Source organism: Cylas formicarius, unplaced genomic scaffold, assembly GCF_029955315.1.
Source record: "Cylas formicarius isolate icCylForm1 unplaced genomic scaffold, icCylForm1.1 PGA_scaffold_10__41_contigs__length_53128322, whole genome shotgun sequence".
NCBI lineage: Eukaryota > Metazoa > Arthropoda > Insecta > Coleoptera > Brentidae > Cylas > Cylas formicarius.
This window is the reverse complement of record NW_026844214.1, coordinates 27458472-27475492: the sequence shown is the minus strand read 5'-3', so window position 1 is coordinate 27475492 and position 17021 is coordinate 27458472. Positions and strand designations below refer to the sequence as shown.

General features: G+C 33.8%; 1 protein-coding gene across 2 annotated transcripts in view; it reads right to left on the bottom strand.

Annotated features, from left to right (window-relative positions):
• Positions 1-3921, bottom strand: part of LOC132708144 (adenosine receptor A2b-like) — a 130327-nt gene extending 126406 nt beyond the window's left edge. For both annotated transcript variants that reach the window (XM_060680279.1, XM_060680281.1), the window contains exon 1: positions 3797-3921. The gene's annotated coding sequence lies outside the window, so the exon portion shown is untranslated. The remainder of the gene's footprint in view (positions 1-3796) is intronic.
• Between the last annotated feature and the right edge of the window lie 13100 nt (positions 3922-17021).

Sequence of the window (17021 nt, the reverse complement as noted above, 5' to 3'; positions counted from 1 at the left end):
TCTAAGTTGACCTTCCAGGAACATATAAGATCAAGGACCAGGTCGGCCTTTGGAGCTCTGTGGGTGTGCCGGAGAGCGGTAGGGGGCACGGGGCCTGGAGCCGAAGATCATGCAGTGGGTCTACGGTACCATGGTGGTGTCTATGCTCACGCATGGGGCAGTGGCATGGTGGCCGGGGACCAAAAGAGCGGGAGCAAGGCTAGTTCTTGACAAACTGCAGATATTGGCTTGCCTCTGCATAAGGGGGCCATGAGAACGGCGCCCACGAGGGCCCTAGAGGCTCTGGTGGGGTTGCCCTCTCTGGTGGATCGGATGCAGATGGAGGCGGCCAGGACAGCTGTCAAGCTGGCGAGCTGCGGGCTCTGGAGGGAGGGAACCTTCAATCGGGGTCCGTAGGACATTTTAGAGGGCTGTCGCGGGGATCGCGGGGTCATGGGCATGCCGAGTGACGTCATGATCCCCGAGACGACCTTCTTTGACAAATTGACCTTTCTTTTTCCATCAAGGGAAGATTGGAGAGAGGGCAGAGTCGGCTCCTGGGATGGACTTGTCTGGTACACGGACGGGTCCAGAATGAGGGATCTGGCCGGAGCTGAAGCGTACTGCGAGACAACGGGATCGAGCTTGTCGGTCCCTCTGGGTCAGTACTGCACTGTGTTTCAGGCGGAAATTTTCGCTTTATTGATGGCGGCCAGAGAGGTGCTTCGGCTCAACCACGGAAGCAGGAGAGTCTTCTTCTGCTCGGATAGTAGGGCTGCACTCATGGCGCTGAAGTTAGTGCGTACGCGCTCCTTGTTGATAAAGGAGTGCAAAGGGGTACTGAGGAGGGTGGCTGAGGAGAGAAAGGTCACGTTGGTCTGGGTCCCGGATCACACCGGCATCCGGGGCAATGAGGCAGCGGACGCCTTAGCCAGAGAGGGCTCCTAGCATAGGCATATAGGGCCAGAGCCCCGCTTGGGGATCGCCCCGTGTGTGGCGCGGGGAGCTCTCGAAGCTTGGGCGAGAGACTGGGCCGCGGGGGGCTGGAGAGTTGCTCCGGGAATGAGGCAGGCGAGGCTTATAATGGATGGGCCCGCCCTTCCTCGGATCAGGGAGCTGCTCAGACTGACCAGAAGGGAGTGTAGAGCACTAACAGGGGCCTACACAAGACATTGCAGGCTTAGGAGGCATCTTTGCTTGCTAGGCATTGGAGACGACCCGGAGTGTAGGTGGTGCATGGAAGGGGAGGAGACCCCGTATCATCTGCTCACCGAGTGCCCTGCCTTGACATGCGCAAGATTGGGAGTCATCGGAACGGCCCTGATCGATCCGGACTCAGTGCACGGTATTGGGCTAAAGGAGTTGCTGACCTTCTATAGGAGGGGCGGCATTCTGGACGCCCTCTAGAGCGGCCTGGGGGCACAACGGACCCATCTGGTGGGCTAAGTGCTTATATATATATATATATATATATATATATATATATATATATATATATATATATATATATATATATATATATATATATATATATATATATATATATATATATATATACCTTTCGCCTTTTGGTTTTCACCTTTTGGCAAGTTCGCAAGTGCAAATTCACACCCCAGCTCTACGGCTTCTTTGCCGTACTGATGAGATCAGTAAGATCGAAAGCTCGGGAAATCTCATCCTCCCACCTTCCAGTCAAAATCATTTTGGTTTTGATGAAAAAGTATTTTAACCCAGTTTGACTGTGGTTGAAAGACAAGTTCCTTTGAGCTGTTTCGACTTCCATTCGTCTCTTCAGTTGCGGACAAACCGCAAGACAGTTGTTCATTTCTATATATATATATATATATATATATATATATATATATATATATATATATATATATATATATATATATATATATATATATGATGACATCATGATAATATCATCCGTTCGCTTGTTGAACTCCGACTGGAATCCTGCAGACGTTTCGCCAAAATCTCACTTGGCATCTTCAATGCGCTCCGAAAACATATATATATATATATATATATATATATATATATATATATATATATATATATATATATATATATATATATATATATATATATATATACAAGGCTGCCCAAGATTGAACGATATATTTTTGTAAAAATAAAGCCGGTTATTATCGGCTTATTTATGAAATTCAGCATGTCTATTAAAATGAAATTGCTGAAGAATAAGAGATTTGATAAATAATAATAACAATATATTACTTTCCTACTTTAACCATTAATAACAATAACATTGACAGAATGATATCTTGAATTAAATTTAGCAGGAAAGGTTAAAGCAAGTCAGACATCTGACACAGCCAGATACTGTTACAGACCAAATTTAGCATTAAAGCTTGGAGTGGTAGAGGGAGGAAATTAAATGTAAAGAAATTATTAGGTAAAGGTTTAATTAGAAATTAAAATCTAGCTAGTATGCAATTTCTTCAGCCAAAAACCAATTTTTAAATTTATTTTTGAGTGCCTGTCTATTAAGGACACATATTGATAATCATATTTACAGTTTGTTATGAAAAGAACCTATTTAAATTCTCATTTCGAAGCTATGAAATAGTAAGGAAACTCTTTCTCTCTCTCTTTATCAGCCCAGCGACATCCACTCCTGGATATAGGCATCCCCTCTTCTTTTCTACTCTTCTCTGACTCTAGCTATCTGATGCCAACACTTCTTTTATGCAGTCTCGGTCTCGACTGCATAATATGTTTTGTCCAATGAGTGTCTAAGGAAACTACGAGATTGAAATTGTGGACAGCCGTTCGAAATATATTTTTGTTGTACAGATTGGGCGATAATAGGGCGTGAAGTTTATATCGACTGAAAATTTTCAACCAGCCTGACCTAACCAGATATTGTGAAATATGAGTTTTACGTCTAACCATATCCTCTACATTTTTAAATACGATACTTCTCTGTTTAAACTGTGATGGTACTAGAGTATCGCAAGGAAGCCTTTTATCATCCTGTGAGAGACAGTGACAACTACCATAAATTAATTTTAGATCACTGTATCCAACCTTTAACTTGCTGATAACATGTTCTCTAAATTTTAGCCGAGAATCTACAGTAAGTCATAAACTTTTACAACTGCTAGGAAAAGGTTCTTATAAAGAATTTAACGTTGCTTTTAATATTATCAATTTGATTATCATTTCCAAATATGATCACTGAGGATTTATTAGAATTAAGTATTATGTTCAGCAACAGAATCGTAAAATCTATTCAAATCAGAATTAATACTGTTGCTTGCTTCGTTTACATTTCTCAAGAAAATAAAAGTACAGTTGAGTATCATCGACAGAAGTATAATGATGTTGTAAACCTGGACGTAAAAAACACAGAGAAGTGGGCTTTAAATGCTACCGTAAGGAAAACCAATTAAGGCAGTAATTTTGATTTCAGCATAAGATCTAAAAATATCATCTATTACACCTCCAAGAACGCTGATCAAACTTTTGTAGTAAGTTATCACTTGTCCTTGTTTAGTTGTTCGTGGTTGGGCAATGTAATAGAGACAGTGGAATTTATCAAAAAAAAATAGCATTATTGAAACAAGGGTTTTATTTATTTATTTAATTAATTTAATTAATATCTCCACAATCCCCACGCGCTCGCAAAATGGAGAGAATTATTATTACTCTCATTTAAAAAAATAATATACAATTTTATCACGGAAAACAGAAACGACGCAACGTTATACCTACATGTACCCTTTACTCGTCTCCAGTCACGAACCCTCGTAAATAAATACTAACGCCAAACAAGTTCCGGAAAACTCACCTGTCGCCTCACTCACTACACCTCGCGTCGTAGTTTCGCACTAGCCCGACAAAAACTCTGCTACGTCATCGTGCGTTTTAAGCGACCGTGAAAGGGCGACTGAAAACTGAAAATTGTTGCGACGCCAACAGACTGAATTTTCTTGCGCGGGTGTGTGTGTGTGTGTGTCTGTCTGTCCGCCGAAGCGCTCTGAAATTAGGGTTGCGCGTGTCGATAGGGTGTAATTACTTTCACCGAGAAGAAGACGGGCGATTTGCTTAGCGAGTGTGGGCGGATGTTTTTTTTTAATTTAATAAGAGGTTTGTTTGGCTTTTTTTACTCCGGGGGGAGGAATCAGATGATTGTTTTAGTAGTGTTATAGTAGTAGAACGAAAATCAAACTAATTAATGAATAAACTCAAGAATAATAATAATAGTACTTCTTTACTTCAAACCACAACGACTCAGCAAAGCAAGCAATACATACAATAAAATTACGTCACACGAATTAACTGTTTTATAAAATTATAATTCTTGCTCCTACTGCGTCTGGTTCTATTGCAATAAGTAATATCTTGATCGTCCCTTATATATATATATATATATATATATATATATATATATATATATATATATATATATATATATATATATATATATATATATATATATATGACTGACTTTTGAAGAAAGAAGAAAACTGAGAGAAACTACGACGTACGGAACAAGCAGATACAGATTGGGAGCGCCTGGTTCAACCCCTGGTATCAACAATGCTAACCAACGTCTAGTCGCGATCAACTCAATGAATCAACAATTGTTACTGTAAGTACAATTTGAATCATCTCGTTTTTAAAGTGTATTTAAAGTATTATTCAAATTCGTGACCCAAGAAACGAAAAACAAACAAAATGTCAGAAACGAACCAACAACATCCCAACAACAAATCTCAACAATTGAATACAAATTTGAACCTTACAAACTTTCAGAAATATTTTCAATCTTACCAGAATATGATGGTGATCCAATAAATCTAAATACTTTCATAAGTGCCTGTAACAGTGCTTAGTAATTAAAATAAAAATCAATTACTTGATCCAAAAACTGAATTTAATTGTGAGCTAGGAAGCTATTCTTTCAAAAGAATGCCCTTCGTTCTTAAAAATGCTCCAGCTACCTTCCAAAGAATAATGAACAATATATTAAGAGGGTTACAAAATGAAAAATGTTTAGTTTATATGGATGACAATTGTATTTTCACCAACAATACACGAACACATTTCTCGTCTTAAAGAAGTTTTCAAACGATTACGAAAATCAAATTTAAAAATACAACCTAACAAATGCTAATTTTTGAGAAAGGAAGTGGCATATCTTGGTCACTTAATTACAAAAGAAGGTGTCAAACCCAACCCAGATAAAGTTCAAGTAGTCATTGACTTTCCAGTTCCAAAAAATACAAAAGAAATAAAATCATTCTTAGGATTAGCAGGACATTATCGAAGATTTATCCCTAACTTTGCAAAAATATTTTTAAATCGTTTATTACAGAAGGAAATACCATTTAATTTTGATGAAGAATGGCATCAAACTTTTAAAAATTTCATAAAAGCTTTAACTAACCCTCCAATTTTACAATATCCTAATTTTGAAGAACCATTTATTCTCACGACAGATGCAACTTCACAAGGTCAAATAGGTAGAGATTTACCAATAGCTTTTGCTTCAAAAACATTAGTCTCAGCCGAAATCAATTATTCAACAATTGGAATGGAATTAAAAGCTATAGTATGGTCTGTTAAACATTTTAGACCTTACCTTTATGGAAGAAAATTTAAACTTGTAACTGATCATCGCCCATTAACATGGTTGTTTTCAATTAAAGATCCTGGTAGTAGATTAGCCAGATGGAGATTAAAACTTGAAGAATATGACTATAAAATTGTTTATAAACCTGGAAACCTGGAGAATTAAAATAAATCAAATACAAAAAATGATTAACTTTAACACAAAATTATTCAATGAACCTTTTACATCAAAAGATAAAGAACGAACCTTATCAAATAAAACTGAAATCTAAAAAGAAACAACTTGTCCAATGACTCCTAATGAAATTCAAAATGAGTTTGAAAAATTTATTGAATTATATCCAACAAAATCATTAATCGATTATTCAAAAATAGAATTTTCAAATGAACAATTATTAAATAAAAAACATAAAAAGATTATTACTATTTTTCAACAAAGTGAACTTAACAATTTACATTTTAAAATAATCGACGATTTATTGGAAGAATCACCACAATTGTCAACCGACAAAATAAATATTTTATCTTCTGAAACGGTAAAGAAACGTAACTATTATATTATTGTTCTCTCGTTTGATAACGAAACTGCAGTACCAGAATTATTTAAAATACTTTGTAACGCTGATCTTAGTGAAAACAAAACTTATTATGTCGAAAACAATATCAAGTTACCTATCCTCGAAATGATATCTTTTATTTTCGCCGATAAAGATTTAAAACTAATCGTCAAAATGTAGTTACGGACATTGTAGACAAAGATCAGATAACAATAATTATTCATCAAAAATATTGTGGAAAAAGTAATTTTCACCGCGGAATAAATGAAACAATTAGACGGATTAAAGAAAAATATACATGGCAAGGAATGACTAAAGATGTTAAAGACTTTATTAAAGGGTCTGAAATCGCAAATTAATCGCAAAAATTTAACAAATCCATTAGTAATTACTGAAACTCCAAAAACGCCATTTGAAAAAATTAATATTAATATTTTAGAAATTCCAACAAAAAATTATATTCTAACAATTCGAGACGAATTAACAAAATTCACTCTGGCTTATCCAATATCTGATAAAAGTTCAAAATCGGTAGCAAGTACTAGTTTACTCTACTTTCAACATTATGGAGTCCCACTAAGAATTCATTGTGACAATGTTAGAGAATTTAATAATCAAATAATAAAGGATTTATGTAATTTGTATGACATTACATTAACATTTTCAAGTGTAGATCATCCAGAATCAAACGGTTCTTTAGAAAGATTTCATGCAACCTTATTAGAAATGCTTCGAATTTCAAAAATGGAAAATCCAAATGAACATCCGTTTAGTGCATTACCTTATACAGTAATTTCTTATAACAATTCTGTTAATAAAACACATGGTTTTACCCCATGGCAATTAATATTTGGCCATACGTCAAATAGACCACCAGAGACAGTATATAATGAAAAAGAATTATTTACAAAATATGTAAGAGATTTAAATACTGTAATTAAATAACATTATGATAAAGCAAGAGAAAAAACTGAACAACAAAAAAAAGGTCGAAGGAAAGATTTGATAAACATATTTCTAAACAACATCAATTTCAAGTAAGAGATAAAGTTTATATCAAAGAATAGCAAATAAAACGAAAATTTGCTAATAAATTTAATGGTCTATTTGAATTAACTGAAACTGAAAAGAAGATAAATATGATATTTTGATACAAGAAAATGAAACTGATTGAAACTTTTCTCTCTTTTCAGATTCTTTATCGTTATTCCATCAATAGAAGCACAATATAAATTACATCCAATAAAAAATATCTTAGGAGTTTACTATGAACCAATTAATCGCCTTATCGTTTCCAACAATAAATGGGCGCTTCTTGCATATAAGGATACTAAACAATTAAAAAACGCATATGAAAATAACAATAAAATATTAAACAGCTTACTTAGTTTAGTAACAGCTTCAAATAATTGAATGTCTTCAAAGCTGAAGTTTTCAGAAATAGAATTTGATGTTTCTATTAGATATAAGCGATATACAAGAAATAGACATGCTTTAGGATCTGTGTGGAAATTGAGACGCTTCTGATGGAGAATATTATAATCAACGCATTAATAAAATCGAAAGGGATGAACATCAATTTGAAGAGCTAATGAAAAACCAAATATCAGTAACAACATCAGTTATTAAGAATTTTAACGAAACTATAAGAAAATTAAAAATTGACGAAGAAACTTTTAATAAGGATATTAAAGAAATTGAGGAATCAATTTATGATATATCGGATAAATTAAAGTTTATTGAATCAAAGGTACAAATTTTAGACATATGTGAACAATTAATGGAATCTTTTCTCTTTATTGAAGATAGCTTGAATGATATTTTAAACTTCTCAAAATTAAAGGTTATTCATACTTCAATTATTACTCCAAAAGATTTAATCATGATTTTAACTAACTATTTCGCAAAATTTGAGAAGAAATAGTTTGCCATTTGACATAACTCTTTCAAAAACATCGTCTTATTTAAGCATTATTGAACTTAAAGCTTTTCAAACTGAAGATAGAAGACATTTAAATTTCCGTTTCTTGATAATCGAACAGGATTACATCACATTTTGTCTGTTTTACAAAAATACATCGCGAAAGATGATGATAGGAATGTACATTTCTGACATTCCTATTGAAGGTATAGAAAATTGTAAAAACGCATATTACGCATTATTATGTCAAAATCTATTTCATTATCCAATTGATACAAATGCCCAATGTGAAGCTCAATTATATAAAAGTCAATTGTCTCTTCCAAATACTTGTCAAATTATTTTGTTATATGCTAAAGAATATAATATTTAAAAATTAAAAACAAACAAATGGTCAATAACTGTATCAGAACAATTACCAAATACTATTAAATGCCTTATTCTGAAGTAATTATAGAAAATACAATTCTAACTTTGTATCCTTACTGTAGTTCTTTTATTGGAAATACAAAAGTGCAAGCAGATTTAATCAAAATGTCAAATATATCCTATGAAACACATGCGGTAATCATTCCATATGATTGTTATAAAGATTTACCAGAAAAAATAAAATTGCCTAACTGACGACCCTTAAAGTAACATTACTTTTGATGAATTAGAAATTGTAAAACATAAACTTCATCAATATTCAAAAAATCTAGATGATTTAATAAATGAACCTTATATTCAAAAATATATAGCATGGCTTACTTATTTATTAATTGTATTAATCATTTGCTTAATTATTTTATTTTATTTTAAATGCAAAAATCGTAAAAGACGGTTAACTATTGGAAGATCAAACCAACCACCGCCACCACAACCTCCAAAGAATGAAGAAAATATTTTATGAAGATTACCAAGAATTCTCATAAAAAGAAGACCAAGTATTAGAGTTGGAGAAGCAATAGAAGAAGATGAAGAAGACATCGCTCTGAATCCTATCATATATAATTATTTTGCTTTAAAAGTTATTGCATTGTTAAAACAACAATTTTTTTTGAAAAGGGGAGTTGTTATATGGAGTAATTCAATCTGTTTGTTTACAACAATCTCAATGTCAGGATAACCGTATTATTGAACCTCAGAGTTATTAGTATTGTATTACATTGTCTGCTGAGTAATGCTAACTAAGAAGCGCTTGATTCCTGGACGTTCTAGAACTCTTTGACGCCCACGGTCCAGCTATCGTATAATACCCACACCACAGGAATAACGGATTTGGATTTTGTTAGAAATTTGTTTGTTAAAGCCTAGTTGGTTATTATTCTGTAATTGTTCAGTTTAAATAAAGTAGTGTTTTAAATTTGTGTTGTGTTCTAAGGGAATAGTTATTAAAAACAAAAACCTCGGCCACGAATATAACATATATGATGACAATATAGTCGGGGATATCATCGGTTCGTATGTTGAGCTCCGACCGGAATCCTGCAGACGTTTCGCCAAGATCTCAGTTGGCATTTTTAATGCTCGCCCTCCGAAATCACTTCGAACGGATGACATCCCGGAATATCTTGTCATGTTATATACTTTAGAATCAAACAAGGAACGCATGAATACTCGGATCAACATCAAAACATCCATTTTAATGTAATTTAATTTAATCAAAAAATTATTATCTAATCATTTTGTATACGGGCGTGTAGATCAATTAGTTTCAGTTTATTAATATATTATTAAATGCTGATACGAAATACAACTAAATTTTTCAAAGAAACATCCACAGGCTACTGTAATACTATCTAGCAATCTTCTGGATATAAACAACCAACGCAGGAGGAATCACAAGATTGGTAAATACAAAATACAACTGTTTGACAGCACCGAATTTCGAAACTAAGTTTTATAAAATATTTCAGTATGTTTTTAATAAAGTAATACTTTCGTAACATTTTATTATTCTATTTTCATTTTTAAGATAACAAATAAAAACATAATTTTCGGCCATATTTCTAACGTGACATCTTCCTAATGACAAATTGACATTTGACTCAGCGTTATAATAAACTACCCTTTATTTTAAACAAAATGTACAAATTTCTGAAACTACTGAAAAATATGCTATACTATAAGATAAATGATGGTATACTGAACAGTCTATAAGAAAATTAATAGTGAAATAGATAAGGAGTATATTCCCTATGGACCTAGGAGCTCCTGATTGGATAAAACATGAGTTAGCTTATCAAATTCCAAACACCGTCTTTTAAGAGATAACTTTTATTTTTGAAATTAGATTTATTTGATGAATGCAGAATTTTCTCTATATGCTTTTTTATTTACTATAAGGTTTATCTGATTTAATTTCGATTCCAGTAATCTTTCATTATGACTAACTTGTTGAATAATTGAGTTAAATTTTTTGACAATATTTAGAGCTATTGAATTCTCTTTCAGATTATTTGATGCTAATTTATTTTGGTTACTGCAAATCAGCAATAAGGTTTTCGTATTTTTCCCCATCGGAAGTGTCTAGATTTCCCGTAACAGCTTTAAAAATGGACCCAACTATGTTAATTAGGCCTCTGGGGTGAGGAATAATATTTGTTATTTTTGTTTTGACTCTATCTAGTACCAAATTGAATATTTTAAGGTAAATTGAAACATCAAACGATTATTTCTTTATGGTCATTAATAGAGTTACTAAGTAAAATCTTGTCAATATTTAAGTCAAAAGGATTGTCATCTGTAATATGCCCGTTAATAATATCTGTAGGTTTTAATTGGGTTGCAGAATGTATAGAGTTATTATAGGCCAAGATGGCATAAATCATTTTTTGACTAATGGGCGTTTTATTAAATTCTTGATTATTTAGTAATCGTATATTTTCAGTTGGAGTTGAATGCAACCTTTCGATACAAACGTTCGATTGTGGATAATGGGGTGAACAAAAATGAATTTTTATTCTATGGAGTTGTAAAAGTTCAGTAAAGACAACATTTTTAAATTCTGTTCCTTTATCTACAATAATTTGTTTGGGAATTTTGTGATTAGAAAAAAACAAGCGAAGGTTATCTACAATTTCTGTTGATGCCAACGATTTAAGTGGATACGCTTGAGCGTATTTAGAAAAATATATCGATGATAGTTAGAAATTTTGTTTTTTCTACAGTATATGTGTCCAAATGTATTATTTCAAAGGGTCTTGTTGCTGTGGGGGTAATATTCATTTGAACTTTGAACGGATTACGGTCATATTTGCTCACTTGACAGATTTCGCACTCTTTGTATATAGGACTGGAGAGCGTTTCTCATATTAGGAAAATAATATTTTGCTTTAATTTTATAAAGTTTCTCGCCAACTCCTCTATGATTGCTCTTTCCTTCGCGGTAATTTTTAATAATTTCGGGCACATCACCCTTTTCAGTAACATCAAGAAGTTTAGTCAAACATCGTTTAAATTTTCCAGACGGCCACTTGAAATGTGTTCTAATTACCTCACGAAATGGGGCGTACGCCTAGGGATTTTCGAAATATAAGTAATGTTGTTTATTCGGAACTACATTTTCTTTAATAAAATTTAGAAAATCTTAAATGAAATTTGTTTTAGAAATTTGAACTAAAAATGTACGTTTTTATCGAACAACATTTTTATTTTAGTCCTAGCGGGAGAATGTAAAACATCTTGGATTATAATTTGGTCGGTACCGTAATTGACGGCGATCTCTACAATCGGTACGCCCGCTATTGGGTTTTGTTCCGCATCCGAATGTACGGTCGCATCGTCTTTAATACGGTCGTTTACTTGTGGCGATATAGACAACAGATCTAGTTGAGCGGTATCGTCTTAGTTTTCCGCGGAAGTAGTAGGCATCTGAGAGTCTGTAATAAGTTTTTGGGTGACTTGATTGGCGTCCTCGCCTAACTCGAACATGTTATTTATGTCTTGCATATGTAGTTCTATTCTCGAAAGCGCGTCCGTATTAGTGTTTAATTTCCCCTTTTTATAAATTATTTCATAGTCGAACTCTTCTAATTTCATTCGCCACCTAACCAATTTTGAACTCGGGTCTCTCAAAGAAAAGATCCATTCTAATGACTTGTGATCTGTTATAATATTAAATTTTCTACCGAACAAATAGGGCCGGAAATATTTAATTACCCAAACTAGGCAGAGTGCCTCTCTTTCGATGGTCGAATATTTTTGTTCGGTCTCGTTGAGAGTGCGGGACGCGTACGCCACTGGTAAATCGCAACCTATCGCACCTTGACTAAGGGCATCCGAGAGCGACACTGCTAGCGTCGCAAGTTAATTAAATGGTTTTTCTAAATCGGGGGATTGTAATATCGGTTCGTTTATTAACAAATTCTTACATGTATTAAAGCAAGAAATGAATTCGTCATGGTGTATAATTTTTGTACCTTTTTTGAGGCATTTAGTTAGTTAACCCCTATAGTAACCGAGTAAACTCAGAAACTCTTTGATTTCTTTCGTACTACTAGGAAGAGAGTAATTTTTTGTGGCCTAAATATGCCACTTCCTTCGCACTTGTCCAACTGAATTTTGAAATTTGCCTCCTTTAATCTATTAAACACTTCAGTTAATCTTACAAGGTGTTCTTGAAGAGAACTGGAAAAAACGATTATATCGATGAGATACACAGCACATTTTTCATTGTTCCGCGCAAAATGTTATCCATATCCCTTTGGAAAGTCGCTGGACTATTTTTAAGCCCAAAAGGCATTCTAGAAAATTCCCAGTGGCCTTGTTCAGTACTGAAGGCGGTTTTGGAAATTTCTGCTTCATTAACCTCGATCTGGTGAAATCCGCTGACTATGTCTAAAATACTAAAGTATTGGCACTTTCCGAGCTTATCCAAAAGATCCGAAATATTGGGTAGGGGATATTTATCATCTAGACTTTTCTCGTTTAGCTTTCGGTAATCTACGACTACCCTCCATTTTTGTTTCCCGGACACATCAATCTTTTTAGGTACCACCCAAATTGGTGACGGCCCAAGGCGAATTTGACGGACGAATTATATTTTGATTTAGCATTTTACGAATTTGCTTTTCGACTTCCTTTTTATGTACGAAAGGATATCGATACGCTTTAGTATAGACAGGAGTCTCATCAGTGGTTCTAATATGATGTTTTATTTTATTTGTAAACGTAAGAGGGATATCTTCTCGATAAAATATACCCGAATTTTTTTTACAAAGATTTAGAATTGCTGTCTTTTATTCAAGGTTTAAGTGATCTGTTCTAATAAGTGAAGGGTCGAATTTTAATTCGGGGGTGTCGTTAAAATTATTAAAATCGATTTTTTCAATATCATTCCTACAGAATGGTTCTACTGCAAATGGCTCAGAAAAATCTAAGTTTACAGTTTCGGTAGTATTATTTAAGATAGATGTTATAGCCTCGCCGTTCCGAGCTATGGTTAAAGTTTCGGGAATTTCACAGTTATGGAACTTAGAGTACGGGATAATTATCTCGCAGTTTTTTATTGAAGCCTTTACTTTACTTGAATAATTTGCTGGCACCTAGGTGATATCGTTATATTATTTATATCTTTTCTAGTTTTTTGAAACAATAATTTTATCTCTATGTAAGGGGTCGTCAACGAACCTTTATCAAAATTCGGGTTTGCTTAAAGTAACTTTAAATTGTCTAATCCTACCAACCCATCGAACATTTAGTGAAAATTAAACAAATAAAATTTTAAATCTACACTTTTTGGTAATTTAAATATTCCTGACGCTGGTATTAAAACACTGTTTTTGTGAGCTGAATTTTGAAAAACACTGGTTACGATAAACGGGTCATTTCGTATATGCTTCGGAAAATATTTAAAAGCTAAACTGGGATTGATAAAAGATTCTGTTGATCCGAAATCTATCAAAAATTTCAGATTATATTCGGGTAATATAATATAGGCGAGTTCACTTGAATCGGTCGTATTTAAGGAGATAATTTTACTTGTTAAGTTATGTTGCCGTCTAAGGGGGCATCTTTCAAATTTTTCTGTACCCATTCGGTTTCGTGTTGCGGAAGAACAGCGTTAGACTCGTTAATTATATCATACCATTGACCTTGCGGGTCTTCTTGAGTTTCATAATAATATGAGTACTCGTAAGGTAGGTCAGGATTGTATTGTTGATGTGACGACTCACATTCGGGAATATACGCGGCTGTTACTGTATTAAACAATTCTTCCACAACGTATTTTTGTTGTGGTTGATATAGGGGTCTGAATTGATTATTCAGTTTGAAAGTATGCGTGATTGATACGCTCATGGGTGTCGGGGTAGGTAGAGCTTTACCTATGTTTGGTTTAAAGACATTTACATGATTCCCAGAGTTTTTTCTAAAGACATCGGAATTTGTAATACATTTTTTGAATTTAATCTTGGAGCAACTGTTGCCTTATTTTGGATTTATGAATTGTTTTGAAAATATTTTACGTTTTCCTCCTGAATAACAAATTGTATAGCGTCAGTTAAGGTGAGTGGACGCATACATCGAATAAATTGTACCTAACGGTTCTCGTAAACCCGATACGAAAGTTTTTAGGGCTAAATTTTGATATAAGTGTCGTTTTACTGCAGCGGCACCCGCCTCTTCATGAGCGTCCACAAAACTACATAGCAAATTCAGTAATTCTAGACAGTTGTAAAATTTTTGATGAGATTCATTGGGTCTTTGTTTAAGCATTATTAGATCTCTATTTAAACAACTTTCGTCAAGTCTATCAAGCGTTTCTCTAAGTTGTGCCCACGTAGTAACGTTGTGGATATTTATAACTAAACGAGCATTCCATGATAGTTTACCGATAAGAGAATTCAAAAGATACATATTCTAAAAGTTTCCTGGATCATATGCTTCATAAAATTTGTTAATAATTTGCTGACAAACTGACAAATATCTTATACTGAAGTGGCTTGATGAAAATCGGCAACACATACACACACACACACACAAACACACACACCGTGCCGTGATAAAGGCACTTGCATAACTAGAAGAACGGTTTTGGTCATCGTGTTCCTATAAGAAAGCCTTTGGAGAATCAGCGATGTGTGTCTTCAACACCAATGACTTCTTGCGAAGAAAATTATGCTTGTTCTTCTTCCGTGGTCTTCGTGAAAGTGGTGGAACCCGGCAGTTCCTCGATGGAATGGGTTTTCTGAAGTTTGAAAAGCCTTTCTGCACAAGTTAGTTTCCCCACAATTCGAAAATCACTTTTTTTTTTCAGAGATAGTTTATTCGGGTACCGAAAATTGATTTGCGCGATGCAGATCAATCCTACCGACTGCACAAGTTAGTTTATCAAATTCCAAACACCGTCTTTTAAGAGATAACTTTTATTTTTGAAATTACATTTAATCACTTGGATGTTTTACTCGTTGTGTCGCGGCTCTGACTAACTGTAAAAACGTCATTACAATATAAGTTAAAACATATAAAAAGCTGAGCCGCTGAGTCGGCGGAATGTGTTAAGGTCTCGTTGGTAACTCATGAGCCGTTCTCACTCAAAAGGATTGAACTTTTAAATAGGGAAACCAAAAGTATACATTTCTGAAAGAATCCTGTGACTAACTTATGAACAAATAAATAAACTTTTTTTAACAATTTAGTTTAGTAAGTTACATTTTGACCTATATTTGGCAGTTAAATTTGCATTCTAGTTACGTGTTTCGCATTTATTTTGAAACACTCTGTATGAAAAGGGCTTTTTTCAGTTATAATTGATCGATGCGATGCTGTAGATATAAAAGATTTTAAATTCTTGTATTTTACAAGTGATTATTTAGCTAATAAAATTGTTCTTTATTTTTATATACAAACATAAAACATTCCCTGAAAGCAAACATATTGTAATTGATTTTCTTACAATTCTTTTCTGTAAACACTTTCTGTTCCTCGCCGTTACTGCCCCAGAAGAATATAGCATACCTCATTAATGTTAGCATTATATTCTAAGAGTTTAACTGTATGTATAGTCCAACACACGATAAATAATAATAAATAATAAACCAAAAGCCGATTAATAAGCGTTTATCAGTACAGATAGGTATTTTTATTTTAATAGTGTCGATACCTAAGAAATTTTAAAATAATCATCGCTTTGCCATTATTTGTGTTACAGTCATTATTTCTTATGTTTAGACCGTGGGTAATGATTCACTAAAAAGGCAGGAAGGGTGTGGCAAAGGCATATAGCTATTAGATAATATAGTGGCCCTACTACAGCAAAAAGTGATGCGCCGCAGGTAGCTAGGATATTCTCGTAGAGAAGGTGCGCATGCGTCACCCCCAACTAATTGTGTTGTCATATTGCCGTCATTTTTCTGAAAAACATGACTAACTTTCATAAGAACGCAAAATCAGTCTCTAAAATCCGAATATAATTGGCAACGCCTAACAGTCTGCGACATTGTTGTTTATATTTTTGGTGGTTATGATTCTCTCCGTCACTTTTTCATGTTTTTGTGAAAAACTTGTTATGTTTGTAGTCAAAACTCTAAGGAAAACTTGCATAATTGGTGCTCTCAATACTTGCTCCTTCACGAAATTACATGTGTGGCAACTATGAGGACCTAATAGGATCTCAGACAAACCCGAGTGATTTAACAAACTGCAAGGTACACTTAAATAGCTATAGCCTAAGATCCGGCTTAAGAACAACACCCCTCATTCTTTTCCGTGATAATTTTTTTTTTTAATAATAAAACTCATTGATTAATCAAATGAGAAATGATTGACAGTCTATATCTTAGCAAGACTATTTTTAATTCAAAATTAATTAATTCAATATTTTTTCTTGGTTACCGTCAGTATTTTTCTTTATAAATTTAGTCTCGAATCAAAGAAAAAAGTATATAGAAAATGCCATACAATGTTTGACTACCTTTTTTAAGTAACAATACATGTCAACTAGGTGTAAACAGGTAATCGGATGTAATGATTTACCC